This window comes from Nannospalax galili, unplaced genomic scaffold (assembly GCF_000622305.1).
Source record: "Nannospalax galili isolate Female #2095 unplaced genomic scaffold, S.galili_v1.0 scaffold18, whole genome shotgun sequence".
NCBI lineage: Eukaryota > Metazoa > Chordata > Mammalia > Rodentia > Spalacidae > Nannospalax > Nannospalax galili.
The window spans coordinates 7,629,499-7,636,530 of record NW_008346548.1 but is presented as its reverse complement, the minus strand read 5'-3'; positions in this window follow the sequence as shown (position 1 = coordinate 7,636,530).

The following is a 7,032-nucleotide window of genomic DNA, read 5'->3' as shown; positions in this document are numbered from 1 at the left end:
ATATATATATATATATGTATATGGTCTATAGGCATTTGTGTTCCCAAATGTCCTTTGGTGTGGATACAACCCCTGGAGCCTGGTTGACCTACCAAGTCAAGACCTAACACCCTGAATCTGACAGAGGAAAAATTATGGAATACACTTCAATTTATAGGCACAAAAAAGACTTTCTGAACAAGCTCCTATAACAGTCATTAAGTTCAACAATCAACAAATAGGACCTCATGAAGCTAGAAAGCTTCTGTACCTCAAAGGACACCATCATGTGAGTGAAGGGGCAATCTAAAAATGGGGAAAAAAAAACCTTGCTATTTATTTTAAATAATACCTATGTTTCTTATAATGCCCAATAATATATAAATACTGTAACTGTGTTGGATAACTTCAATTGTCAACTTGACACAGCTGGAGGGTGGAAGGAACATCAGTTGAGGAATTTTCTCCATTGGATTGGCCTGTCGTCATATCTATGAGGCATTTTCTTGATTATTATGTGATGTGGGAGGGCCCAGCCTATTGTGGATGATGTCACTCCTGGACAAGTGGTCCTGTGTTGTACAAGAAAGCAGGCTGAGCACGAGTCAGAGGAGAAGCCAGTAGCAATGTTCCTCCATGATCTGTGTTTCAGCTCCTGCCTCCTGGTTCCAGCCCTTAGTTCCTACCCTGACTTTCCTCAGTGATGAACTGTGACCTAGGAGATTTAAGCCAAATAAACCCTTTCCTCCTCAAGTTGCATTTGGTCAGTGTTTTGTCATAGCAATAGAAAGTTAAGACAGTAACTAGTTGCTAGGTAGCATTGTTTAGAGAACAACAAGGAGAAAAGTTGTACATGTTCATTTCAAATGCGATTTTTTTCTGAATATTTCCTATTTGTGGTTAGTGAAATCTGTACATGCAAAACTCAAAGATACGAAGGACTGGGGCTGGAGAGTTGGCTCAGGAGTTAAGTGCACTGGCTGCTCTTGCAGAGGATCCGGGTTCAATCCCCAGTACCCACGTAGAGGCTGAAAACTGTCCAATAAACTCCAGTTCCAGGGGAATTCGACGCCCTCTTCTGACATCCATGGACATTGTCTGACACAGGTGTACTTACATGCAGGCAATATACTCATACACATAAAATAAAAAATTAGTAAAATGTCTTAATTTAAAAAAAGATACGAAGGATTGACAATCCTAAAGGTGTGTGCTGACCAAAGAATGTAGCTTATATTGTCATATTGTTCTTCATTGAACTATTTCTACTATTCTCACGCAGGTGCACCTGAATGTGAGGGTGTGTACATGTGTGAGTGCATGTAGAGGCCAGAGGACGACCTCACATGACATTCTTCAGATGTTGTCCATCTTGCTTTTTGAGACAGAGACTTTCACTGGCCTGAAATTCACCAAGTAGACTAGGCTGGCTGCTAGTGAACCCCAGGCTTCCACCAGTCTCTCCCTCCTTAACACTGGGGTTACAAGCTTGTATCATCATGACCAGTATTTTTTTAATATGGTATATTAGTTACTTTTCTGTTGCTGTGATAAAATACCATCATAACCAAAAGCAACTTATGGAAGAAAGTTTATTTGGGTTTACAATTTCAGAGGGTTAAGAATCCATCATGGTGGGGAGGCGTGGCAGCAAGTGGCAGGCATGGTGGCAGGAACAAACTAAGAGATCACATCTTCCACAGCAAATACAAACTAGAGAGAGCTAACTAGAATTGGGGCAAGGCTGTGAACTCTCAAAGCCTGCCCCCTGTGATATGCTTCCTCTAGCCAGGTTGTACTTTCTAAAGAGCCCATGACCTCTCCAAACAGCAGCACCAAGGGGGGATCCAGACACCAAATATTTAAGCCTATGGGTGACATTTCTCATTTGAACCACTACAGATGGGTTCTGGGGTCCAAACTCAGGTCTCCCTGCTTGTCAGCAAGCACTTGATGGACCTAACTGTCTCTTGAGCCCCTATTTCTACTATTCTTGATTAATTCAGGAGGACAATTATTTTCTCCAAAAGTATGTACTTTGTAATAAACTGAACACTTAGTTAATTGAGTGAAATTTTCTAAAGTATTAAATTGAATATCACATCTTTAAACATCATTGAGAAAACAGAGCACAGTAGGTTTGTCTTATTTTCCAGATACCTGATTTCTGAAGGTCCTGCTGGTTCTAACTAGTTTTAACCAGTCTCTCAAGACACACCTAAGATGAGAATATCACCAATAATAAAAAATGTGACTCTGCTTTTTGGGGGTGGGTTTGGTTTTTTGTCATGCTGGGGATGGAACCCAGGTCCTTAGCACATTAGGCAAGCTCTTAGCTACTGAGCTAAATAAACACTCCAATTCCTGAATTCATGTTTTAAAAATTATACCTACCATTTTTTAATTATTGACCTATCACTTTTTAATTATTTATTTTTATGTTTATGAGTGTTTTGCCTGATTGTATGTAAGTGCACCACATGTGTGCACTGCCAGCAGAGGTCAGAAAAGGGCATCAGATCCCCTGGAACTGGAGTTACTGTTGTTAGTCACCATGTGGGTGTTAGGAACTGAACTTGGGTCCTCTGCAAGACAGCCAGTGCACTTAACTGCTGAGCTCCAGACTCTACTTTAACTTTTTTATTCAAAGATCTTATTCTCATTGTTTTTACTGTGGTAAGGTTTTTTCAAAAACAGGAATTATGTCAACTCTACTCTTTTCTAATTTTTCTAGAAAAAAGCTTTACCTCAACTTACCGGATTTTATTTTTACCTGAAATGGATTTTAATCTAGTTTAGTTAAAACCAGACAGTATTGTATGTAAATCCACTTAAGTGGGCATACTGCCATACATCATAGTCCATTACAGAGAGCTAGCTACTGTCAGTCCCATCATGTGGAACACTGACTCTCCTCATAGCGTTTTGTAAATAGGGCTTAATTTAATAACTGTTGGGCATACTGGCCACATATGGGTGCCAGAGTCAGTCTGCATATTTGTAAAACCAATTTCCGTTTTTATACAAGAAAAGGTAAAAACAGAACTTACAATATTCTTTTCCATGCTTTCAGGATACTCCGCCCCCATCTTTGGAGAGCAGATTTCAGGTGTAAGCTACGGACTACAGCTACTCTGAACATCCATTCCCTGCTTTGCCTGCCAACATCTGATCATTCAGATGGATGCAAGACTGGATCTGCATTGGTCCAAGCCAGCCCCTTCCCCTAGTCATTAGTGGTCAGTTAAGACATATCAAGAAACTCAGTTTCAGGCTGGGCATGGTGGCACACACATGTAATCTTAGCACTGGGGAGGCTGGAACAGAAGGATTACATATTTAAGACCAGCTTGGACTAGATAACAAGACTGTCTTCAACAACAACAAAAATGAAACAAATGACAAAAGGACAAGAAACTTCAACTTGTCTAGGTTCTATCACCTCTCCAGTCATGGGTAGCTGACTAGGTTTATAGTATCAGGCACAAACTTCCTCCTAGTGAGTGGGCCTTATGTCCAATTAGACAGTTGTTGGTTACCCCTAAGATAAAAGTGCCACTATTGCACCATTGAAGATATCTTGCAAGCTGGTCATTGTTATAGTTCCGAGGCTTTACACCTAGTAGAGCTATTGATTGCTTTTCTCCCATGGTAGCTTGCATAGACCCTTCTAATACTACGAGAGCTAGTCCTTAGGGAGAAGGCTTCCAGGCCAATTCCAGCTCTATTCCTTCAAGTCCTGTGTCTGAAGCATATAATGTCTTCAGCAATAGGAGGCAACCAAAGGCAATGGCAATAGCCTATATTGTTTTGGGAGTCTCTTGGATTCCCTTGACCAGTAACACAAAAGGAGGTTTCCCATACCTGGCATTTTCCTAAACCAATATAATCTCTAGCTGAATTCTAAATACATAGCCTTATACCCACAGATAAGTACAGCTCTCAACACTCATCAAAGAAGCTTCTTTTTGCAGCAGATGGAGGCTACTACAGAGATCCACAGTTGACCAAAATGCAGAGAAATAGTGACTATGGGGTGTACAGACCCAACTGATTCATCTACAGTGCAATCCCTATACCAAAGGCTCAGGGAAAATCACTGACAAGGTAGTAGAAAGATTGCAAAAGGTAAAGAACCAGAACAGCTGTTGCTAAATAGTGTCTTCTAGACATGAGAGGGAAGCTGCACCCATGAAATCCCCAAAATATGGTTGCCTAAATGAGGCCTGCACAGGACCACACCAGTCATCATGCCAACATCAATGGGGAAATTTTTCACAAGGTACCACTTCTAGGTAAAGAGCTATAGGTAATCAAAGGCTGCTGAGAGAGGGAGAATCAGTTTTCTCCAGGGACAAGCTACCCAATAGGTTATCCAGTCCCATGTGGTTAGCCCTAAATACATGTTCATACAAACAACACTAAATATATTCAGTAGATTGCATATGTATATATACAAATGCATATATGTAACAATAATAAAGAAGGGGTCATGAATTTGAGAGGAAGCAGAAGCATGGGGGGAGTTGACATGGGATGGAGGGATAGAAATGATGGAAATACAGTACTCATGGATGAAATTCTCAAAAATTTAAAAAAGAAACTCAACTTGGACCTTAAAAACATCCTAAAATCAGTTTACCGACTGAGAGCATTAAACAGGAGCTTCTGGGAAGTACCCTGCGAACCTGGAGTGGATTACTGTTGAAGGTAGAAATAAAAGCTTCAAGACACTGGTCCTTGGAGATCTTATTTAAATCCCAGATGAAGACTTATCTAAATCCAGCCATTATCCCTGAACTTCTCATCTACATAGGGTCAACAAATTCCAGTTAATTTCACAGCTATTTATTAAGTTGGCTTCTCTATCACCTGCAACCAAAAATATCCCTCACTGATACAAATGGCAACTCCCTCCCACAGTTAGTTTTATTTTTGTTTTGTTCTGTTTGTTGATTGTAGAGTTATACTCTAAATCGAGAACAATTATGTGCCTAAGAATTAAACATAGAATAATAGTGTACAAATCCAGGCATGGTGGTGCATCTCTTTAATCCAAGCACTTGGGAAGCAAAGGCAGACAGATCTCTGTGAGATCGAGGCTAGCCTGGGAAAGTCTATGTAGTGAGCTCCAGGCCAGCTGAGGTTAGGCAGTGAGACCCTGCTAAAACAAACATCAAACAAAAACAATAGTAAACAACAAAATGCCCAAGTTGCAAAGCTCTATAACCTTGGGAAAATGTCAGAATTTTTCTGAGCTTAAGTTTTCTTATTGAACAATAGATGTTATTTTTAAATCTTTCTGTTTATTACAACAGTTAACTAAAATAAGTCATGTTGGATGCTGTCACAGTATCTGGCACAATTTCAGTGCAAGCAGGTCAATGATGAGGACTACCATTTATAGATGCCTGCTACCTACCTGTGAGGCACTTTTTATAATGCATCTCTAAGTTTCACAGGCCCCTGAAGAGCATTATCACTGTTCTTTGTCAGATGCAGGAACCTAGGTACTGAGACAGCAAAGGTCAGCAGCTAGTAAATGCAGTAACAGGTTGGAAGCTGTTGTCATGAAGGGTGCTAGAGATGCAATGAAGCTTGTTTTGTGTTCTGAAAACAGCAAACCAAATTTCAGTAGAGGAAAGGCATTATCAGCTTTGAGGGGCACACAGCCTTGTGAATGATTACAAAGGGAAAACAAAACTTAGTATGTCACAACTCCCTTCTTCCAGCCTAGCAGGATGACAGAGTAGCTGGTGAACAGACATCATTTCCTACTCATCTTGTTATCACAAATGAGAAGTGTACTACCTGACTGGTGAATCTCAAAGAATGAGGCATGGGTCACTCTCCGCTTGTTCCATTTTCTTTTCTGTTGTAATAAAACACTGACCAGAAGAAAGTTAGGGAAGGAGAGGATTTATTTTATCTTCTATGTCACAGTCCATCACTGAAGGAAGTCATGGCAGGAACTGAAGCAGGAACCATGGAGAAACACTGTTTGTTGACTCACTCATGCCTAGGTAGCTTTCTTATACAACCCAGGACCACTTGCCTAGGGAATGGTGCCTGCTACAGCAGGCTGGGCCCTCCTACATCAACAATCAAGATAATCCCCCACAGATACAACAAGCCAATCTGATCTAAGCAGTTTATCTTTCAGATAACTTTAGGCCGTGTCAAGCTGAGAGTCAAAGCTAACTAGGACATTCCCCCTCTCCCCCCCTTTTTAAGACAGAGTCTGCCTGTAACCTGGCTTGCCTGGAACTCACTATGTAGACTAGGCTGGCCTGGATCTCACAGAGGTCCACCTGCCTCTGCCTCCTGAATGCTGGGATTAAAGGTATGGGCCACCACACCTGGCCCTAACACCCCCTTAATGCAGTTGATTTTACACAAGCAGGTTTTCCAACTCTGCCTGGGACAATAGGGACTGTTCATTTCTGGGGTGCAGACTGCTAGACCCTGGCGATTCTAAAGGCAGGGTGAATATTTCAGTTTCACTAGAAACAAAGCTTACATGTTGGTTTCCCTCAGTGTAACTCATGCAGCTATCTCAGTGGATTCTAAAATCGCATGGGGAACTGAGGTGGTTTTTTGGAAACCTCCTAAAACCTCAACAGTAGGCATTCAGCACACCTTGGTAGAAGGCAGAATATGGCAAGTTCAGAGTACATCATGAAGACTGGCACAGTCGGTGATGTATGGTGAAGTGGAGGAAGAAAAGATAAACCAGTAGCCTGCACTGGGTAATTGTGGTCTTACAAGGAAGGCAGTAAGTTTGGATTTGATATGGGAGAAGAGTATGGATAGTTTCTCAGATGAAGAAGAGGAAGACCTTAGTGTTTAAACCCCAGCTACCAGCAGTGGATTCTTGAAATTCTAGGTAAGGGAGGATGAGGATACATCCTCCTTCAGAATCGAAGGGTCCTACAGGCAATCTCAGGGCAAAAACTGTTAGGCCTATGGTGTCAAGCCTGCTCTGGGAAAAGGAGATGGGTTTTGGAGGCAAGCACCGAAAAAGGTAATGAGCAGCCTCTAAAGTAATGAAAA